Source organism: Haliotis cracherodii, unplaced genomic scaffold (genome assembly GCF_022045235.1).
Source record: "Haliotis cracherodii isolate W230 unplaced genomic scaffold, xgHalCrac1.p SCAF_5, whole genome shotgun sequence".
Taxonomy (NCBI): domain Eukaryota; kingdom Metazoa; phylum Mollusca; class Gastropoda; order Lepetellida; family Haliotidae; genus Haliotis; species Haliotis cracherodii.
The window spans coordinates 39,446,427-39,471,059 of record NW_027266308.1 but is presented as its reverse complement, the minus strand read 5'-3'; the positions used below and the strand labels follow the sequence as shown (position 1 = coordinate 39,471,059).

Genomic DNA, 24,633 nt, shown 5'->3' with positions numbered 1-24,633 from the left:
GATTGAACATATACCAGATGATTATTAGATTGAACATACACCAGATGATTATTAGATTGAACATATACCAGTTGATTATTAGATTGAACATATACCAGATGATTATTAGATTGAACGTATACAAGATGATTATTAGATTAAATATACTCAAGAAAATTATTAGATTGAACATACACCAGATGATTATTAGATTGAACATATACCAGATGATTATTAGATTGAACATATACCAGATGATCATTAGATTGAACATACCCCAGATGACATTGGCTTGTGAAGAAGTAAATATACATATCTCAGATAATTATTATGTTTTGTATATAACTCATAAAAATTGTTTTCTTGCTAATCATTCTTCAAGCAAAGTCTTTTGTGGGGAAAGATGCTATCTCCCTGTTACTTGTTATATGTAATGATACTAGACTAGCAACTAATATTTACCTGTACAGACCTTGTGATAAAATTAGTCAAGAATATTCAACTGAACTAAGTGATTATGTAAATGTAGTGGTTTACAGTTACCAATAACACAAGGGGACAGAATGGAGACCTTACTCTGACGTGCTACAATAAGAGAATCATGATCCATTTGTACTTGCTTCAAGTCCCATAGAAGAAGAATATTTATTGTACATAAACACCCACCGGGGGCAGGGTACAAAACATGAACATGACTAATTAAACACTGACATACACAATAGAACACAAATATTGCTACAATTATATTGCTAGAGAGGAGATGCAGATTTTCTTTGCCTGAACATTTTGTGAATGAAATTGGAGATAATTTGATCCTTGGTGTGGTTGGTTTTTTCCTTGTCTTGTAGACTGCATCAATATGATATACCTTCTGTGAAGATTCCAGTTTAGAACTGGTCCCCAGGAGCATATGCTTGAAGAACTAGCTGACTTAATGGATCAGGTGGTCAGACTCGGTGACTTGCTTGATAGTGTGTGCATCATTGCTCAGAGTGTCCCCAGGAGCATATGCTTGAAGAACTAGCTGACTTAATGGATCAGGTGGTCAGACTCGGTGACTTGCTTGATAGTGTGTGCATCATTGCTCAGAGTGTCAGCATATCAATTGCTCAGCATATCAATCACTAGTGAAGATTCCGGAGTAGATTCCAGGTCTTCAGTAACCCATGCTTGCTGTAATAGGTGGCTCTGCTTGTCGTAAAAGGCAACTAACGGGATCGGGTGGTCAGACTCGCTGACTTGGTTGATGCATGTCATCGATCCCAAATGTGTGGATCAATGCTCATGATATTAATCACTGGATTGTCTGGTCCAGACTCGATTATTTACAGATCGCCGTCATATACATGTAGCTGGAATTTCGCTGAGTGAGGTGTTAAACAACCAACCAATCAACCAATCACTAGTACTGACTTGATTGTTTACAGGTTTAGTGACCTGGAATAATGTAGCTGGAATATTGTTGAGTGCAGCAGCAGCACCAACCGGCATTTCTTTTCCAACACTCTGTTTTATAACTCAAATTATGTTCCTATGGGTTTAACACCCAACTCACTCCTCATAACCAAAGATGAAGAATGTCAGTGTAAATTTCATTTCACAATTGTCACCATACTTCAAAGCAAGAACTAATGACATCTATTTTGAAAACTACACTTGTTAAATGTCATGATAAAAAAATTTAACTTCCAAATGTACCTGCTACATAAGGATGACATATTGAATAATTGAAACCCTGATATGTTAGCTCCCGAATCCAATTATATATACTTACAAGAGCACTTAACAATTGAGCGTCTTAGCACGTATAGCCCATAAGCTTGGTCAACTGATATTGGAGGCTCTCGTTTCAGCCCACTTAGACCCATCTGCTATAGATTATGAGATGGGAGCATGAAGTGAGTGATCTCCTCCTTTTGTAGGCCATAGTGCTGGTTCCATCAGGATGTGAGACAAATGTCTCAAGCTGACACCCTCTGACCCTTTGTCCAGTAAAGCACTGGAGGCATCTGAGGCTGTCAGTGATGTGAGATGGAGCTATTGTCTTCCATCATCTTTTAGACATGCGGGAAGGGGGACAATTGTGTATCAAGGTATATCAAGTTGTGCTTCCTCCTTAGGCTTACATCTAGTCTCTGAAATGAACATATTGTACAAAAAGAAATAGTTGTTAAATTATCTTAATAAAAAATTAATAAAAAGGAGCCCAGAGACTTTTCATTTCCTGATACTGCAGAAATCTAGACTTGCCAAACATAATAGACTTGCATCGGCTGTATTTGATATATTTGTATCAGGGTCTGTAAGACAGACTACTTCCTCCTGTACATGGCAATATATGCACAAGCCCCTAAGGCGTTACTTATTAGTTGAAATCATAATTTCTAGATTATATAAATATTAAGAACAAGTTATCCCTATAAGGGACTGGTATCCTGTACTGTCTGCTTATCTGGACTTGCCTATCATAAGGATGGAATTACTACACATCCATGGACCTATCTTTCGGTACAGCCTTGGAGCAAGACATGTCACTAAGCAAACTTCAGTGCTTATCAAAATAAGAGAGGTAAACTTGCACACATTAGGATCACCTTCACAGATACCCTGACCTTGAACAGAAATTGCTCAGGAGTTTTACAGTTAGTGTGTTCAGGTACTGGTCATATATTAAGGGGCATAGGGGGTGAAAGTGGTCTTAAGACTGGAACATAATTTTCTGAAAATAATATTTGTTACTGTGAGTGAGTTATGATCATCAGCTGTTTGGTACAGGTGCAGATCATGAGAGATAGGGATACTTGAAAGTCAATTAACGACTGATCTAGAGTGAGTGAGTATGGTTTCACGCCGCTTTCAGCTATATTACAGCAATATGACGGCGGGGGACACCAGAAATGGGCTTCAGACATTGTACCCATGTCGGTAATCAAACCCGGGTCTTCGGATCTCTAGAGGGAGGGGTAGCCTTATGGTAAAGTGTTTGCTCATCATGCTGAAGGACTGGGTTTAACTTCCAACATGGATACATTTCTGGTGTTCCCCACTGTGATATTTCTGGAATATTGCTAAGAGTGGCATAAAGCTATACTCATTCCAACATGGATACAATGTCTGAAGCCAATTTCTAGTGTCTCCCAGCTGTGGTGCTTCTGGAATATGTCTAAAAGCTGCCTTAAAACTAAATCACTCACTTTCAGCTGTTCAAGGGCAACCTGTATTTGTCTCAAAACCTGAATCAATTTTTTTATTAAGCTGTCATTCTGGAAGTATCTTCCCGTTCTAACACTTTCAGATGCTCGCCGTGAGGACCCATGATTGTCGTAAGAGTAACTGGGATTGGGTGGTCAGGCTCACTGACTTGGTCGATGCTGGTCATTTTTTCCGAATTGCATGGATCGATGCCCATGATGTCAATCCCTGGATTGTCTGGTCCCGATTTGATTATTTACAGACTGCTGTCATATACATGATATAGCTGGAATATTGCTGAGTGTCATGTTAAACAACAAACAAACAAACAAATTTCAAGATGCAGTTGAAGGCTTCATGTGTTTAGGAGATGATATCAGTTATCTTAATACTTGGCACTTGTCTCAGAAGAAGAATGAATTACTGTAAAACGAGATATTCTTGTATTGTTATGGTGATGATCTATTGTTATATAATTCCATGGTTATGTTACGAAATAGACGCTATTGCCCAAATTTGAACGAAGTTTGTTGTTTCAACAGATGTTACAGCAACTATATATTATCATAGCTATGAGGGGGGCACGGTTTGCCCAGGTGTATCCATTTTCTTTTTGAAGTTGCATCCCTTGGTCATGCCAGAAACCTATGATTGTGGCTTCCAATCCCTGTTTGCCCCGATTATGTTTCTATGTTTGTCAACACCATACTCATTCTCGTTATTTTCACCAGTGATTAATGTCTTAAATCTGCATCTCTTCGGGCTTTCCTTCCTCATTAAGCTGACACGCTGTGATATATACTCACTCGTAGCTTATGAATTCATACTAGTATCAACAACCTTTATTCAAAACAACATTTCCGACACTACAGAAAGATGTTTGGTGAATGCATAATGTTTATTGACTGAGATACCACACAAGATTTTCTATTCTTTGAAGAGCATACACATCTAATTAACATTTAATGACTAAGTTATCACTCTCCATTTCCAATTCTTTGAAGAACATGCATTCTTATTAACTAAATTATTATCAGATATGACCCCTAAAACCAGACTTGCAGCAAACTATACAAATCTAAGATTAGAGATTAGGGACATCCTTTCCATGATCAAATGTTGCTTGGAATCCTTCTATTCAGACAGCTGCTTGAAAATTTGCTGAGAAAGCAATATTATTTTAACATTTCTGACAGATCAATCCAAACAAAATCATTTCATTCCTTTTGGAAATATCCCTATGATAGTTTTGAAAGGAATGTGGCATGAATTGTGATCCTTGTGGAAAAGGTGGAAATGTCAGAGGTTTGTATTGCATGATCGGATTATTGTTTCGTTTCTTCGTGTAAATATCATGAATATGTTGTGCAGAAATCTTTGTACAACTGAAATCCAAGTGAAGCATTTTGTTTTCAAAAATAGCATGTCTTGGTAGATACTTAGTGCAAGATGGATGGCTTGCCCTCATTTCGCCTACACCTCATTGCGCCTACAATAATTCAAATGCTTAATTGCCTCACCCCTATTATATGAATGGGCATTGTCCATCTCAGGCTGTTTACTAATCCAAGATCTAATCTAATCCAAGGGGCATAGAGGTTCAAGGTGAAGTTTTACAACCTATGACAACTTCTCACAACTCTTGTTTGACTTGGTCATTCTGTTAATCCTTAATTGTTTTGAATGTGCAAGTAAATCTTGTTTAGTAAATAAATCTTATTTAATAATTAAGGTGTAAAGAAGCCTATCATCGCTTCTCACATTGTTTGTAATTGTTCCAAATTGGTTAGTTCTTAGTATTGGTTTAATCAAAGGAAATTAGATGTCTGCCCAATTGTTGAACTGTTATTGTTGTTATTATTGCATTGGTATATGTGTACCTGACCTAACAGCTAACAGCTACTCCAAAAATCTCTTAATAAAATACAACAATGGGCTGACAAATGGGACTTCTCCCTCAGAAAAAACAGCAGGAATAGTATTCAAACATAAAAACATGAAACCCGCCTCCCCAATCCTCCAGCTAAACAACCAAACAATCAAATTTCAAAAACAAACCAAATTCTTAGGACTTATTTTCGATGAACATCTCACCTGGGATGCTCACATCCAAAACCTAACAACTAAAGCTTCAAGATTGTCTTGTCTGTTTAACCTTCTTTTGGGTTAGTTCATTATTTTAGAGGTAACACAGCACTTGACTTATGTGCAGTCAGCTGTAAATTTGTTTTGATAAGGGTGTAGGCGAAATGAGGACAGGCCAAGATGGATACCTCAGCCTATCATGTGATTACAACCAGCGGACACTGAACACTGCACGGCTACTTTTCCCTCCCCTCATTACCATGGCAAATACACACTTTGTTCCATGTGACAAAACACAGAAGCTGTCCTTATTGGATCTTGATCATAGCCTTAGATTGTACAAAGGCCATGTCTTACAGCGTATTGAAAGATGAATTAAAGTGGCCTGTTTTCAGGTCATCGGGAATGATGTTAATCATTTGATGGTTGTTGCTTGTCATGAAAAAGTCTCTGATGGATGTGGTTTGAAATGTAATGTAATTTGAACCTAACTGAAAGTGTCTTATTGGGCCACCTACAGACCATATATTTTGTTCCTTGAAGAGAAAGAGGAAGAAGTATCAGTTAACAGTTGATTGATTCATTATTCTGCCAGTCTTTTTTTTTGTCGATTGATGTAATTGCAAGCAATGTTTTTTGTGGCCTTTGCTTGCCTCACAAACTGAGCCAGCACTAATTGCTGTCTCAGACTTAATACATATACATTATTAAGATAGTTGGTCTTCGTTAAACATTCAGTTATAAAGTTTCAGAAGCAATACTTTTCTTTGGAAAGGTTTCATGTACCATGCTCATTTACTTGCTGAAGAATATATGTGATCATGATGCAGTTGTGTTAACCTGGTCACTGGATCAGTGCCAGAGTGTATGAAATTAAGGAGGGCCTTGCGTACTTGAGGTCTTTTGAAGGTACCCGGTGGCGGTTGGGTAGCCTAGTGGTTAAAGCGTTCGCTCGTCACGCCAAAGACCCGGGTTCAATTCCCGACATGGGTACAATGTGTGAAGCCCATTTCTGGTGTCCCCAGCCGTGATATTGCTGGAATATTGCTAAAAGCGGCGTAAAACCATACTCATTCACTCACTCACTCTGAAGGTACCCCTTAACTTTGTCTTATTATGACAAGACATCCTTGACTTTCATGCTTAATTTTGATGACGGATTGAGCGTTCAAATTTCTTTGTCAGTTCCATGAGGAGTATCCAACCCAAGCTGCCGGCAGTGATTCAGACAGGGACAATGACATTAGGACATTTCATTATCTTGATGACATTCTGCAGAATTCTAAAAATCTTCAGGATATTCCTGGGGACATCAGTCCATGAAAATGAACCGATCTGTTTCCATGTGCCTGGTATGGGTCAGAAATGTTTTCATTCACAGGACCTTGATGGCCATTTCATCCAACCAGGAACCCATTCAATGTTGGGTGAACACAGGGATTTGTTAACAGAGTCTTAGGAGACAGAAGTGTCTTTCAGAATGGGACAGGGGTCAAGCTTACCAAGCATCCATCAGCCTTCTCACCTCTGCTAGTATTGCTGAACTCAACTGTGCACTGGCCAACACAGAATCCATATATTGTCCTGAGCTTTGGTCTGACTTTGGCCTGAATATCCTATAAAGGCTAAGGTCACATTGATGGCTCTCTTTATTGATATTTTTTGGGCAACTTTCATTATTTTTGGGACCATTTTCCTCACTTTGTGAGCAAGTGGGGGTTACTAGTTTCTCTTATAGCTTCAAGAGCATTTTTGTTTAAAAAGTCTCCATTCCAATCTTATGCCCTTCATGGCTCTCCTAGCTAATTTACATCTCTATTTCATCAAGAGACTGTGTGTTCTATGGAAATCGAGGTTCCCTTTATGAATGTTTGTATTCAACCTCATACATGTCATATATATGAACATACAATGCCATTTAGAAAGTGGTCAAATGTAACATATGTTATATTTGGGATAACACTTTCTGAGTGGCTGAGTGGGTTAGATCACTGACTGTGTGTGCTGGTGGTTAGGTGCCTCACTCTGGCAGTGTGGGTTTGAATCCAAAAAAAGGTACAAGAATCTGTACTTTACTCAGAAAGTGTTAGATATAACATTTATTGCATGGCATACATAGCTTTATAATAGTGACTATTTGTTAATTGTGGCACAATCTTGAGATATCATATGAGTGTATTGGCTTTTTGACAATAATGATATAAGAAACCTAAGAAGAGACAATTTATGGATAACAACTTCTTTATTTACTTCTTTGTTATCCATAAATTGTCATCAATCAACTTCTAAGTAATGCCTATCAAACAATTCAATAATAAACCTCATTCACACCAGTTCATCTCATACATCCATTTTGCCACTAACAATTATGTGCAGTTTGACACATTTTCTGTTTGTATATAATTCAAAAGCTTTTCATGTTTAAAATGAAAATAAATCAACTTTAAAAAATGTGGACATGTTGCATTCATTTCATCCAGAAGGCAATGATATCAAAGAGATTCTATGTCCTGAATATGTATGATACAGAAGTGGGGAGCTCATGGCATGACGTAACCACTAAGTAGGGAATATTCTTGTAATGAAAGTAATTCCTGCAAATTATACAGGAACATCGACGACAAACACAGTCTGTAGCAGCTTGACAGAGAAGCTGACTGCCTCAGGTGTCATCATGCCGTCCAGATAACAGTGTTTGTGTGAACAGAACATCATATATATGGAATTATACTTATATTTAGTCTATTATTACCTAAAGCGAGTCATTTGAGCTACGTGTAGGAGTTATCACAAGTTGTCATTTGTTGGGTTGCGACCTTTAGCAAAATGGATGTTTTTCAGTCAGATGAATCAGGTGACTGGTAATAACTATAATCGAAACAGTAGCATTATTCAGCATCCATGTGATGGGTTCATTTTATTTTTGCTGTCTTTTTTTTGTGTGATGGATGTTATACCAGAACATCTCGGTTTTGTTAGTGATGGGTTCAGTCATCCTTGTGAACATGAAAGACTGTAAAACTCAGCACAACTATTCAAGGGTTATCGATCATGCATGGTGATGTACGAACATGGGGAATCACTGAGGCACTGTGCGACAGATAGGAATGGGTAACATGTGTCTTTCAGTAATTTTAGATGGTGCGGCCACTTGACCAGGACTTCACCAAATGCAGTGCCTATTAATGTGAAAATGCACTGTTGGTAAGAGTGTTTTCTTGAAAGGTGTAATCATAAACTGTCAGACAAAGTCTTGAATGTGAAGTGAAAAGTCCTCTCAGATAACAATTGTCCAAGTTTGGCTTGTAAAATGTTTGAATACTGTTAAGCGGTGTTAAACCCAATTCACTCACTTATTCCAGAATGTCCTACTGCTATCCTGTCAACTGGTTATATGGGGGCGGTCGGGTAGCCTAGTGGTTAAAGCATTCACTCGTCACACCGAAGATCCAGGTTCGATTCCTGACATGGGTACAAAGTGTGAAGCCCATTTCTGGTGTCCCCCGCAGTGATATTCCTGGAATATTGCTAAAAGTAAAGCGACGTAAAACCATACTCGCTCACTCACTCACTCAACTGGTTAAACCAATAGTCACTTGATGCTTTACTGACAACAACTTATTCTTTATAAAGATTATCTCAGTATGCACACAGGCATGCACACACACAGAGAGTTGTCTTAATGCCCCATTATCGCTGTAAACAAAGAAATGCACCAAACTGTTAATTATCATCATGGAAAACTGTTCCAACGCCCCATTGTGCCTGTAAACTGAGAAATGCATCCAACTGTTAATTATCATCATTCCTATCCTATCTGTCTGCCAACAAAATACAGGACACCATGAAAGCTTATTTGCTTAGTCACAGTGTTTGTAATTCTTGGGGAGATTTGTCACCATTACACAGGAAAAGGGAGGGTCCTCTGGAGGGTCTTCTGAAGGACATGCCACAATGATGTATGTTGGCTGTAATTTGCAGATCAGACTAACACAACAATAGCCCAAATCATGTATTCATGATCTGTAAATTGAACGGTTTGTATGAACAATTGTGGATGGTAAAGGTTTCATAACAACTTATTATGTCTTTTTGAGATGGATGAAGTTCCTTTGATGGTGAAGTCCACTAATGCAGTCTTGTCTAAACTGTATGGCACTGCTATGTAACGGTGAATGTGATGATGAAGTCTCCTGTCGCTTATCAACATGAAAGAACATGTCTTAAACTCTTATGCTTGGTAGGGAATAATGGTGAAATGATATTAACATGATATTTGATCCTTACTGCAATATAATGCTTGTAGATATCTATTTAGGAGTAGGGGTGCAATGATTGGGCTGGCCTGGTGTGACAATATGATATGCATCTCTGTACACTGGTCACAATATATGTATCTTGATATGCAAGAACTCAAAGGCCTGAACTTAAACATTTTTTTTAATTCATAATAAAATAAAGTCACTTACAGGACAGTCACCGAAGTCACAGAAAATCCTCTTTCAAGACTGGCCCATGACATGAGTATTTTAGACTTTAAAACATCTTTAAGATGAAGCTGACTTCTAAATAGGATGAATCAACACTTGGTATAGTAGCTATTTTGGCATTATGCACGGCACCAATCTGCTAATGTCAATGTTCGTGTGATGATGGCAAGGATCACACTGAGTGAAACAATATGGCCACAGACTCTTTCTGTGTTAACTATTCTGAGGCCTTCAGAAAATGTAACAGAGAATCCAAAATTATCCCAAACATGATTTGTAGGACATGGCCAGCTTTTCAAGCTCACTTTTATCCCTGCCCTCTGCTATGGTCAGCTCTTGCGTATCCAGTAGAGATGATTATTGGAAGTTCGAAGAGAATCACAATATTTATGATGCACAAGGCCATATTGAAATACGTATCATGATATATTGTTTAATTCTAAATTTTGAATTCAGAAGCAATTTGAAACACCAGTGTATGAATTGAAGTTCATTAATGGAACAAAACAAGATGCTGATACAACATGATATTTATGCATTCAAAAGATATGCTTGAAATCACACTCCCGGCAAATGCTTAATACAAAACATATGATAAAACACGCTATTTGAACTAACATATAATACAAAATGACACTTTGATACATTTTGTTGAAAGAGTTAACCTCAATTTTTACCACTACCGGTAATACCGCACATCCTTAGTATCCAGCCATGTTGAAGCATTGTACCTGTGAAGCCTTGCGATTGGCTGTTGAGTGAACATGAACTAACCAAAATAGGACAACTGGTGAACTCTAATTAGAGCACAATACTAAGCTTGTGGAGCAAGATCGGGTAATTATTTCATTGAGTAAGAATTATGTATTTTGATTTGTCCTGTATTGCGATACAGGTTCGTGTGTTTCATACAAGTGTAGCAGTGCATTGGAGTTGTGGTGTATAATTTCACCCTTATTTAGCAGTTGGGCCATGAGGCGTCCGTATCCTGAATAGATTCCTTGCCAAATGTAGAGGCATCTAAGTGGATCAGAACGTCTTGGTTGATCACGTGTCATTGTACCCGGTGGTATGGTACGTGATATGTCTACCATGTCTACCGGTACATCATATTGTATTTTTGTATAATAACATCATGTCAGAACAATGGTATATGTGACCAGACAATATCAAATAGAACCATCCCACTATCTTGATGTTAGACCTGAGTGTGTTAAGGCTTATTTACACCTAAGGAAATGATTGCTGTCTGTTCTGGAGGCTATTTCAATATACTGATATAGGTTGGAGGAAATTATTCTTTTGGTGAACCAATTAGTGTGTCCTTCTAACTACAGTTTGTTATTAATATGTATAATTATCATCCTGCTTTTCCACGTTGATTATAAGAGTGTCTGTTATCAGTTGAGCTCAGAGGAAGGGTTGTGCCCTTATCATTTGTTGTCATTATTGGTTTTTTGTAGAGGTCCATTTATGACACACATAAAAACCTTCATTGATTGACTAGTTGTAAGGGGGTCAGTACTTAAGTTCTCGTAAGTAGAAATAATGCCCAACCCAGCTAATTTCAGCAATAAGCTTTATGGAGTTTTGTAACCTTAATAGATTTGTCCTTTAGTCCTTCATGATGTTGACTTCTTACGTGGAAAAGATAGCCTTATGTTTCCGTATTCTTATGTTTTGTTTTATTCTTGGGTATTATTCTTATTCTTTTATGGGGTTTTTAAAAATTTACCTGTAATTTCCAAATCATTCTGTTAAAATACATATATCAATTTTGTGTGACATACCGGGGGTATATCATGTAATTTCATATTATTTTAGAAAATGTTTCATAGTTTCCTGATCATGCTTTTGCCTTTAATCTGTATTAAGGTCTGAAAGTGATTGATTTATTGATTCCCGTATAATTGAAGCTGGTTAAGAGTGCTTGCTCATGAGTCCGATCGTTGATAAGTCACTTTACTTCTCATGGCACGTTCACACTTCCAGTAGATGAAGACTGAGAAATTAACTTGAGTATCAATAGTTGGTAGGAAAGTAGCAGCACTTGTAAGTCTTAGTAATTACATGGGATCTCTTCAACATTAGGCTCAGTAATAGGCTGACACACTAAACCAGGTATTTCTACACTTGCGCTATTAATCTCTTTAGCAAGCAGGTGTATTAATTTCCCCTAATTGAGTTCATTTTCTGGTCTACCAGCACTTCTCATAAATATGTCTGCATTTCCCTAGATGACAAATGATTAAGGTATCATCTCATCTGTCGATGTAAGAAGCACTGGATACTGACAGTGTTACCATTCCACCAGCTATTATAAGGAGATGCAAGATTTCTTCCATCCAATCAAATCTTTCAGATTGGATCATTACGAAAATTGGAAATCAATTTACCGAGTCCCCTTCTGTTCCGATTCCACTAAACTAAGCGTCTGGTGAAGATGTGTCCAAACTCACCACTTCTGACACATCCCACGCGTCAGGCATCCCCTTACTTGTGAGGGAAACTCGGGAGGAAATCCTTGACATTTCACACTCATTTTGTTCAACTGTTTTGTGACAAACAAAAGACCATGCAAGATTGGATTATGTGAAGTAGATGTAGTCTATTGTTTTCAGTTGGATGTGTTGCTTCTTTGTTGACATTTTGTTTGTTCAGTTGTTGCTCCTGGGATAAGAAAGATGAAAAAGGAGTAAATATATTTTGATGTACATAGAAGTGTTACTTTAGACAGAACAATAAAAATCAAAATCAAATGAAGTCCCTAGTTTGTAAAATCACCAGTTATGCATGTGAGGTCCTGGGTTTTGTTTTAGACAAAATATTCTCTGTCATCTCTTTCATCTGAAAGCGCCATTTTTTACCCATGAATTATTCTTCAGAACAACCAGTATATCCAGCCAACTAGTTTTTTAATTTCTATCAACCAGTGAGGACAAATTGTTGTTTTTCACATGTTTGTGCACTGTGGTTTTTTTATGTTTAGATATCTCAAGGTGCTAATTGGTTATCAGATATTGTGGAGTAAGTTGTTTTTTGCAGAAATGACATGAACTTTTGTTATTTTGGAATTGTTACATGTAATGAAAGTTGATTTGTGTTTGTAAAGATGGGATTGTGTTGGAATGAACCTGGCTCTTTCTAAAAATGAGTTTGAAATGCATTCTTGTCATAAACTTGACTCTTGCGTTATCCCTCTGGATGTCAATGTATTTTTCTGATTCACATGTGAACCCTTGTGCGACGATTGAGGTTGGGCAGCACTGGGTTTACCTCTTACTACAAAAATGCAGAGATGTAGAAATCAAAATACCTAGTTGAAACTGTAAGCAAACAAAATAGTACCTGATATCTGATTGACATGAGATATCAAATGAGAAAGGGTTTTGTCGCTTTTATTTACGTATTCAATACAAAACATAACATATTTTTCAATAATATTATTGAAATTTCTGTTGTGACATCAAAAGACAAAAAATTATAAGATATGATGAAATTGAACTCCTTATTAAAAGGGCGTAATAGGGAAATAGATCACCTTGTATATATAAGACTTAATTCAGTCCGTTGATCCCCCATTCACTGGATTGTGTAAGTGTTATTTCACTCTTGTTGTGCATGTGGGTGTTTGTGTGTACATTCGTTCACCCGACCTTCTCCTCGATCCGGGGTAGAATAGGTCTTCAGCAACCCATGCTTGCCATAAAAGGCGACCATGCTTGTCATAAGAGGCGACTAACGGGATCAGGTGGTCAGACTCGCTGACTTGGTTGATGCATGTCATCGTATCCCAATTGCGTGGATCCATGCTCATGATGTCAATCACTGGATTGTCTGGTCCAGACTCGATTATTTACAGACCGCCATCATATAGCTGGAATATTGCTGAGTGCGGAGGTAAACAGCAAACAAACAAACAAAGTGGATAAATACAGTCATTTGCTGTAAGTGATTTTGTGTTTCCCATGATGTCACCTGGAACAGAAACTTTGACAATTTCTGTTGAATTTGCTAAACCAGTGTAATGTATCTATTTTTATTTCTCTTCACATGCCTATTCTAAAAACTTGATCGAATGTATGCATTAGATGAACGAATCCCTCAAATTGCTAAACAGTGTAAAATCAGAATTTTGCTTTCTTTGCATTTTCAAGCAAGAAAGGTTTTCAAAGTTCAACTTTCACATTTGATAAACCTTGCTTGATTTCATCTTGACTATTTGTATTGGTGATAAAGATCATTTTTCCTTGATGCTTAGATGTATGAGGAATTCAGGAATGTATGTGAGGCAGCTGAATATGATATATATGTCATGCAGTAGGCTTCTCAGAATTATGCAAAATGGAATTTTGGAAACATTCTCCGATGTGGTTGAAAGTCCACTTCGGCTTTTGTGTTCGCGTTTTTACAAAACCAACATGATTCTGGGAATTTTGGCAACTTACAGATACCCATGAAGACTAATGTTCTATTTTCGTAATTGAATCTGATATTTCAGTTTCAAAATAGGCATGAAATATATGCTGTGAATGGTGATTAAGTAAGATGTAAAAAGTAGCGATACTTACGATGAACCCAATTTTCAAAGGTAGTTTTCAGTAATTTTGCTTGTCTAAAATGACAGCAGATCATTTGATAGAATTATCATGATAACTTATAAAAGCACTTGCTGTGGATCTAATTATTATACATGTTATATGAAAACTTAGTATAAATGTTATATCATGAATAAAAGTTCAAGGCAATCTATAAGACTATGTAGACAGATGTGTTCTCGTTACCTTGGACTAGCATTTATCTATAAAGCTATATCTGAAACTACTGATATTTTGTATATGCATTTTACTCTAATTATATGAAATGTTGTATAACTTACTGTGGATCTAACTATTATATGAAAACTTAGTATAAATGTTTTATCATGATAGAATAGAGAATTTCCCTGCAGAATCCAAAACGATGAAGTGTATTTGTGTGGGGGATGTATTTGAGTTTTATTCAACATCAAATTGAGGATGGAAGGGGAGGGACGTGTATGTCCCTGTGACATCCAGGGATTTAAAGTAAGATGTTTTTGTGAAGTAAAGGTTAGATGTTTAAGAGAAAAAGAACTGACGGTTTCAATATGAATAGACATAAAAATATGTATACTTTTGTCAGTATTTTCACATTTGATATTTGATTTTAATTTTGAAAAGGCAGATATATAACCAAATAATTTTATTTATTACATTTATTTGTATTCAATGAGAGTCCTTTGTTAAGAAAGATGTTGAAATTTGAATTCACCTTCCTCCTCGCATGAGCAAACAATCTTGTTCTTTCTAGAAGTGTTCTAGAAGCTCTAGAGGAAAATTTGGGTCAAATTGTGAGGGATAAGGGATGCAAAGGACCAGATCCCATACAGATTTGATTTTGTTTTGTTTTCCAAAAGTAATTAGTTTCCCCGGGATAAAGCCTTCTTTGCCATCCTGCTGAGGACGTCTAGTTAGGTAACAAACATTTCCACGGTCAAAAGAAGGGTCCGTACATTTTGAGACAAGTTGAAGCAATAAATCAAACATATATGTATGCAAGATTGATCCATCTGAAGACAACACAACCAGGAGTCTGACTCTAAGGCCCTGAGAAGGTTTAGCTGTCCTTTGAGTGTGTTATTGTCTGAAACCTTATGATCTCTGCCAATCTGTGAAACACTTGTCTACCTCTTTCTGTAATCTTCACAAATTGGGGTCACTGGATTAAGCGTTTGTCTGATCATGGTCCTGACTTTGAATTTATTTTTTTGAGGCAAATTAAGACAACCATGTGCAAAGGTTCAAGTGATGTCAAGCAGTTGATTTAGATAGGATACCAACATCCATCCTGTCTGGGAATAAATGAATCTTGAGGCCCAGAAGCAACCTGCTGTCTGGTTGAAAAGTGTCCTAGAACGTTTTGGTGACTTTTCTGTTGTCACTGTGTCAACTTCAGGATGATTTGGTCTACCTTTTAGCTAACCTTGTTGTGGTTAATCTAGTGGAAAGGTTTCATGGGGTTTGAACCAAATGCTTTTGAATGTACATATGGACCCTAATGGCAAAAACGTCTTGGGTGTATTGGATGTGGTTAGCACAAACCGCCATTTGTATAGATCCATTGATTCATCTTCAAGAAACATGTCATCTATGAGCTTTTGGGATGCTAGGGTAGCCTAGTGGTTAAAGCGATTACTTGCATGCTGAAGATCCATTGGATACAATGTGTGAAGACCATTTATGGTGTCCCCGTCATGATATTGCTGGTATATTGCTAAAAGAGGCGTAAAACCATACCAACTCACTCTATCTTATGAACTTACCCTTATTATTGATCCATTGTACAAAGTGATTGTATATGTTCATGAACACTTGGGGAAAATACCAATGAAAAGAAAAACTTATCTTCTGAAACGACTGCTGAAAACATCAGTATCAATTCCCTTACACCCCTAGTCACTCACTCTAGCAATACAAGTTGTCGAGAAATCAACACTGAAGAAACACATGCCCATTATGGCATAACCCTACATTTTGTTGATACGTATGTATTTAGAAACATTGTGACACATACCTAGAAACTCAACACCTGCCATGTTAAAGGAGTCGTATTCCATCATCAAGGAAATGAAACGAGATGAATCCAAACCACACTAATTAACTTTGAGTCATTCAAAACAACAGTACATACAAAATGTTGTATTTGAGATAAAAGAAAGTATTTTACAATTATTTTTCCTGCTTAAAATGTTATGCTTAAGTTGATCCCCCATACAGAACATAATGTGTGGAAAGAAACTTTTCACAAAGCGTTAAACAACAAACATACAAACAAATATTGTAGAGATTTCTCTCATTTTCAGTCCATGCACAAAATGTCTGTTTTAGGCCCAAGGTTGCATGCTGCTTGTCTGAAATATTTGTGAGGTCATTGTTGTGTTATCTGATGGATATGATGACAGTTGGTCACTATGACAACCACTTTTCACATATCCCTTTCAGATGTTTTTATTGTCTTGGCAGCACAAGTTATGTGAGGACTTAAAGGGATGACCTCTTGTATGTCACAGTCCATACCTCTTGTATGTCACAGACCATACCTCTTGTATGTCACAGACCATACCTCTTGTATGTCACAGACCATACCTCTTGTATGTCACAGACCATTCCTCTTGTATGTCACAGTCCATACCTCTTGTATGTCACAGACCATACCTCTTGTATGTCACAGTCCATACCTCTTGTATGTCACAGTCCATACCTCTTGTATGTCACAGACCATACGTCTTGTATGTCACAGACCATACCTTTTGTATGTCACAGTGCATACCTCTTGTATGTCACAGACCATACCTCTTGTATGTCACAGTCCATACCTCTTGTATGTCACAGTCCATACCCCTTGTATGTCACAGACCATATCTCTTGTATGTCACAGTCTATACCTCTTGTATGTCACAGTCCATACCTCTTGTATGTCACAGTCCATGAAAAGAAAAACTTATCTTCTGAAACGACTGCTGAAAACATCAGTATCAATTCCCTTACACCCCTAGTCACTCACTCTAGCAATACAAGTTGTCGAGAAATCAACACTGAAGAAACACATGCCCATTATGGCATAACCCTACATTTTGTTGCTGTATGATACGTATGTATTTAGAAACATTGTGACACATACCTAGAAACTCAACACCTGCCATGTTAAAGGAGTCGTATTCCATCATCAAGGAAATGAAACGAGATGAATCCAAACCACACTAATTAACTTTGAGTCATTCAAAACAACAGTACATACAAAATGTTGTATTTGAGATAAAAGAAAGTATTTTACAATTATTTTTCCTGCTTAAAATGTTATGCTTAAGTTGATCCCCCATACAGAACATAATGTGTGGAAAGAAACTTTTCACAAAGCGTTAAACAACAAACATACAAACAAATATTGTAGAGATTTCTCTCATTTTCAGTCCATGCACAAAATGTCTGTTTTAGGCCCAAGGTTGCATGCTGCTTGTCTGAAATATTTGTGAGGTCATTGTTGTGTTATCTGATGGATATGATGACAGTTGGTCACTATGACAACCACTTTTCACATATCCCTTTCAGATGTTTTTATTGTCTTGGCAGCACAAGTTATGTGAGGACTTAAAGGGATGACTTAAGAAGCATTTGAATAATTTGAAAAGTGACCAGGGAGGAGGGAATTCTTTTCATTGCAATGGTGTTGCTGTAGCTTGATATTTGCCTTTACCATCTAACAGGGAGGGGCGGTCAGGTAGCCTTGTGCTTAAAGCGTTAGCTCGTCACGCAGAAGACCCGGTTTCGATTCCCGACATTTGTACATTGTGCGAAGTCCATTTCTGGTGTCCCCCGCTGTGATATTGCTGGAATATTGCTAAAAGCAGCTTAAAACCATACTCACTCACACACTCCAATAGTGACCATTTCTTTGCAGCATTTGACATGATGCCAAAGGCTAACAAGTACTTTCCAACAATGCTATTGCAAAACATGTAATTTTGTTTTAACAACATGAACAATATCACAATCCAGAAGGATCTTGTTTTTTGATAAAGCTGTCGTCAACACAATAACATGTGGTCAGCAGACATTCCTGATTCCCTCACCCGTTTACCAGGTGGCACAAGGCAATATCATATAACTATAAACAAACAAATCTGGTGCCTGGCTGTCTTGCTTTTCACCCACTTTCTGTGATATTCATAGGAGTAAAAAGTGATTTTTGATTATTACAGCAGTAAAAGTAACGTGAATTGTGAGCTCTAATAAAACCATGCCACATGTGTCCAAAGTGCCATCTTCTCCATTTCACCAAGGAAACGCTTTTTGGGTCCTGTATTCCTGAAGCTTATGGTGTATAACACACCAACATTACTTGCTTCAAGAAGTGTGGTTACATTGTTATCCTTCCTTCATCAAGTCTTTGGCAAGTGCTAATGTCAGTGCCTGTACAAGTGTTGTGGTCAGATGGAGACCCTATCATTGATGAGCTGATATTGATCTTATGGATTGCTGTTAGCACCAGGATCTGGTCAAATTAGGCACACCCTCACCAACAAGAATGCCAAATTCTGTCAGTCGTCTTTCATCAGCATGACTGTTAAACCCTATTTAATGCTGACCACGTGTGTAATACTTCATCAGTGGAGATCTCTGTTTACCATCTTCTCCAGGCTCAGCCTTATACAGCTGCCTGTAGGCCAGTTGTCTGATCAGCCCCGGACAGCGGCAAAGGCTGGGTCCTCTTTTACAGATCATGGAAAGGATGAAAATAAAAGCAACAAAACCCTTTCCAAAATCATAAGAAATCTCTGCTAAATGCAGAGTCGATTGTACAATTCCGACTATATCATGAGCATGTGTTTATTTGTTCACTTTCAAATAGTGATGATACCAGGTGTTCGTTTCCTGCCCCAATAGTGGCACACATCACAGACACATTCAAAGTCAAGTCAAACACATTTTTGTCACTGCTATATCAAATTTGGAAATGTCTTCCACATGTCTACCATGAAACTATTTGAAAGCTTTACTGAGGCCTTGAATGTTGTAACCTTGATTAAACAACTTTTGAATCACTTTTCTCATGCCATACTTCTGGTCTGTCTCACAGCCCTGAACCATTATATTTTCACTTCCTCGTAGCCCTTTCTGTGATGCTGTGGCCCTAATTGAAGCAAGTCTAGATTTTCCACAGAGTCATGCCTGAAATGCCGGGGCTTCTTTTCAATTTAATTCTTTTCAATGTAGTTGCTTGTGGTTTCAGAGATTATTAAGCATTAGTGGCACACCTCTTATAAGGAAATCACACCTCAGTCCATACTTCTTGTATGGTCAGGTCTATACCTCTTGTATGTCACAGTGCATACCTCTTGTATGTCACAGTGCATACCTCTTGTATGTCACAGACCATACCTCTTGTATGTCACAGTCCATACCTCTTGTAAATGTCTTGTATGTGATTTATGCATGCATTGACCATAGTGCTTTGGTAACTTGGCTAGAGGTGCTGTAGTGTGAAGTACGGCCAAATCTAGGTCATTTATAACATCAAATTGCTACTTCCTTTGTCAGTAGTCCTTACAGATAAACTGAATGAAATGGTTGGTCATTTGAAATTCTCATTGGACAAAATGTGATTGACCCATTAGATTGGAAGTTTATTGGAAATCAATTCAGTGTTTAAACTATTCATCCAAATAAAAATTGTATCAACCTCTTATGATGCACTTTCCTTTGTCAGATCCAAGGGAAGATCTGGGTTGCTTGATCTTCATCAACCCATACTTATAAAAGACAACAAGCAGGACCAGGTGGTCAAGCTCGCTGATTTGTCAAGACTTGATGCATGTCATTGTATCCCAATTATGTAGATTGATGCTCATGATGCCAATCACTGGATTGTCTGGCTGTGACTTGATTATTTACGGGTTGCCATAATACAGCTGGGATAATGCCTGGGTGTCCTTAAAAAATGTGTAAATAAAACGTAAGCCCTAGAATATCCTCCCACTAGGATATTTAGTAATTGGTTCCTCAATCCGGATGCCATTATCTCGAAACCACACCTTCAAGACAATTACACAACATGGCATTGCTTTATACCCAACGTCGTATTTGGCAACTTCACACTGTGACTTGGTTGATGGCGTTTCATCGTACCCCAACGTCATAGATCATTGCTCACAATATCAATCACAAAATTGTCTCTGACTCCATTATTGACAGGTTGGCATCATAGAGTTTGAATATTGCTTAGTTTGGCTTTAACACCAAACACAGCATTCGGCATTTCTTTGAAAAATGTTTCACCACATCCACTTTATGCATTCTTTAATGACAACATAAACAATATGGTCAACGTTCCACTGAGAAATGACCTAAATTGTCTGTGTGGAAGAACCCCCAAGACAGGTGACCTGTGAGCTAGGTCATAGTATCCTGAATAAGCTCAAATTATTCACCTGATTGAGCAATTATGGTCTACTGGCTATCTTTCCCCAAATAACATAAGTTCCTGTCTATTATCTGAGAGCTCGAGGGGCCATGTTCCCTGGCAGTAGTGATGAATTGTTATCCCCAGTTTATCCCACTAGTCCCATACCTGCTTCCTGTCTCAACGTAGCTGTGAGCATGTCAGGAAGTGGAGACAAATCACCAGAGTCTATTTTGACTATAATTTACAGCTATTACCATGTCCTGATTCTCAAGAATCTGAAGATATTCTGCCTGCATGCCAAATTTAATCACCCCGCTTCTGATAAATGCAATTTCGAAATATTTGATCATTTTTATGTCTTATCTGGGATTGATTTAACCTTGATTTGGGATTTGAGTGTATCTTTAGAAAGTTACATTCATGAATACTGTTAAATGTCTTGATTGTGCAATCAGTGGCAATTGGATGATTTGAGGGTAAGGTGACAGGAATATTTTAGAGACAATTACAATTACTTAATTTCAGGAAATAGTTTTTAAGGTTCTTTATGTGGAATTATGACTCCCCCAGAATGGAGGGAGACATATTGTTTTTGGCACGGTTCCCGTCGGCGTCGGCGTTGGCGTCGGCGTCGGCGTCGGCGTTCCCACCGTTTCCGGACCATATCTCAGAAACCGTTTAATATTTTTTCGCGAAACTTTGTATACACATTAACCCAGCACTGAAGTGGTGCCTTTTGCTATTTAGAGATTTTTGACATTTTTATTTTTTCTCGTTTCCATGGAGATAAGTTGAACATAGGCTCTGAATGGGGGTAAGCTTTGTTTCCTGACCATAACTCAGAAACCGTTTAATATTTTTTCGCGAAACTTTGTATACACATTAACCCAGCACTGAAGTGGTGCCCATTAGTTGTTTGAAATTTCTAGGAGTTCTATTTTTGTCTCTGTTATTTAGTAATGGAGGGTGGGAATGAAGAGATGGAGTTTAACGTGAAGTAAACGAATGAATGGGGTTTAGGGGAGTGGGGGGAGACATATGTTTTTACGAGTAAAAACACTTTCTAGTGTTTTTTTTAGGGTAGTTATAAAAAAGTTCTATTTATGATGTTAACCTATGAATCCAGCTTCAGCTCATGGAATCCATTAAGGAGACATTTTCATGAATAGCAGAAAACTTGTAAATGCAGTATTAAGCAATATTCACTCTCTTAGCAAGTATCAATTGATTAAATCACATGCAAAAAATCACAAATATTTTTTTTGCTTTTCTGGTGTATATCTTTGAGAGACGACCTTGTATTTTTGTCCCCAGGATCATCTGAAACCAACCAATACCAAATCAGATCAAGGTTTGCTTAGATTTAAGCCATTTTGTTGTGGATGACCATTTCATGAGTTTTGCACACAATCAGTTCTAACATGCTTGTGTCGACATTGTACCTGGGAAGCTATGGTTCGGATTCTACACCGTCATGGGACACATTTAATAAAGACGTGAACGCGTTTCATTCCAATTTCAATTTTTTCCAATCCAAGTCGACTTTGTTTTGCATGAAATGATAATGGCAATTCTGAAGGTTCGGACATTAAAGTGCCAATATTGAGCAGCGCCAAAGATGATTGACAGTTTAAGCATGAGAATTGTAATAACCCAAGTAAATATTTTTCCATGCTAGCGTCATTGTCATGGCTTTGTGCTGGGAAGTAGAAGTTTGTGTATTTGAGGCTGCTTCAGTTCTAACTGTTTTTAACATTTCAACCATTTATGACTTTTTTATCTTCACATAAAAAAGAAACAATTTTTCATGAAAACATTTAAAGTTTTATTACATTGTTGAATAAGATGACAATTGAGAGTTATAACATGGTTGTGGAAGAATGAAATATCAAATGCTCTCCAGAATCTTGTTAAACGTCAAACACATTTAGTAAATTAACAAAAATGAATTTCTATGTGAAAAATGTGCAAATCATGTGCATCTCATGGAAAAGTCAGCAAAATGTAAGAAACAGGTGTATATTCTGAAAGGTATAGAATATGATTGCAATGCAAAGTTAGAAATAACTCTGTATACACAGGTGCAGATTCACATTCCGTCAGTGACCCTTATTTGTCTTTTTTCACATGGATGAAACGACTAGTGAGCAAAGAGTGCTAATTGTCTTGCATCATGAGTTTTTCAACCACCTAGAACCATGTATATTAAGTTGGACATACTTCTAGCATTAGTTTGAATAATTTGATAATTTTGTTATTCCATTTAATACATTAGTCTCTTAACCGCTAAGATCAATTAATCACTCAGGGATCTTCTATTGATGTCAATATCTCATATCTCAGAAACAGTAGCATACTAAAACTGAGGTCGAACATTTGTTTATCATTGCCTCAAATCAATAGTGATGATTGATTCTTATTTTTTAAGTGATTCCCAATACTATCATCATTTGTGCCTTCATTGAGAGCCATGACCTGTGGTTGGAGATTCTTTAGAGTTTAAGTACCAACTGGTCAATTCCACTGGTCAAAGCCATTGGCCAGGTCGTGATAAATGATAGCCGAATGATTTGTTCGATACTAACAAGGTCATGTAAAGGTCATGACCAACCGGCAACTGATGTCAGACAGATTTTCATCTGAAATCATCAACAACTTGCACACTTTAACAGATGACTGTGCTCCAGGACGAAGTGGAGATGAATTAGGATAAGAAAAAGTGCTGAACTAAAACACAAAGTTTATGAAGCTGCGGATGAAAGAAGCAATCGTTCAAATCATGATTTTGAATTTGTTGGAAGACAAGGGTAAAGAATTTGTGGGGACATCATATCAGCATTAGAAGAGGATGTATTGAAAGGCTGCCCTCATGTAAGGGGTTCACCATACACTGCAGCTGAAATTGTCACGTCTTCACTCCAGCATGAATTTGGACAATACTCAATTCTGATTCATCAATCTGATTTTTCAAAACACAATTATAACTTCTGATTGAAGGATCTTTCCAAAGTTCACTCAAGAATTAATGTTTTGCTCTGTTCGAAAGTTTAAATGTATTTTAAGAATATCTGCATGTATGATTTTGTTATCAGTGCACAACAAACTGTTCTTTACAGGAATGTTCTAATGACATAATGTAAATCAATCTATGGCGGATATGAAGCATGGATGTCCAGAGTCTAATAAGAAAAGTCAGATTATCACAGATGCAGCATTATGTATCTAACAAAAAGGAATTGTACAGCTGAATAGGAGTTGTGCCTTAACATCATTTAAACTTTGACATAACTGCGTTGTTACCTCATTGCCTGACATCATAGCGCTGTATGAGGTCATCCATGAAAAGCAGCAGCACGATAAAAATTGAGGGAAAATTGTAAATGATCATTTTTTATTGATTTGCAGAAAAATGGTACAATGGTAATAGAAGAGATAAATGTGTTTTCATCTGTGGTTAAAATATTTTGTAAAGTTAAATATTATTAATAAGAATTCATAGCAAAACTGAGAATACTGTGAAGGATTTTCTCATTGTGCATGTTAGCTCACAAGCACCCAGCACAAAAAAATGCACTGTTAACACTTATTTCCTTCTTTTATCATTTGGACATTTAGATTAGATTAACTATTTCAAAGATAGGTACATATTTCTAAAATCTGTTTGATTTTCCCTTAATTAAAGTTTAATACATGTACTCTGAATCATGTTAATACAGGTCCTGGATATCACCACTTATGACTTTTTGAGTATAGTTAAAATAATTTGTGTTGGTGGGTTTATTTCAACCCACGAGAATTACAAAATCTGGTTGAAATTGGTGTGATTATATCAGAAACATTCAAATCGTTATACATTGTTGATCGCATTGATGGGTTCAGACTTTCATTTTTTTACCCAAAGTTG

General features: G+C 37.3%; 1 protein-coding gene across 2 annotated transcripts in view; it reads left to right on the top strand.

The window, feature by feature from the left end:
* Nucleotides 1-24,633, top strand: part of LOC139442943 (cleavage and polyadenylation specificity factor subunit 2-like) — a 233,717-nt gene that overhangs the window by 25,416 nt on the left and 183,668 nt on the right. The gene's annotated exons all lie outside the window — the stretch shown is intronic.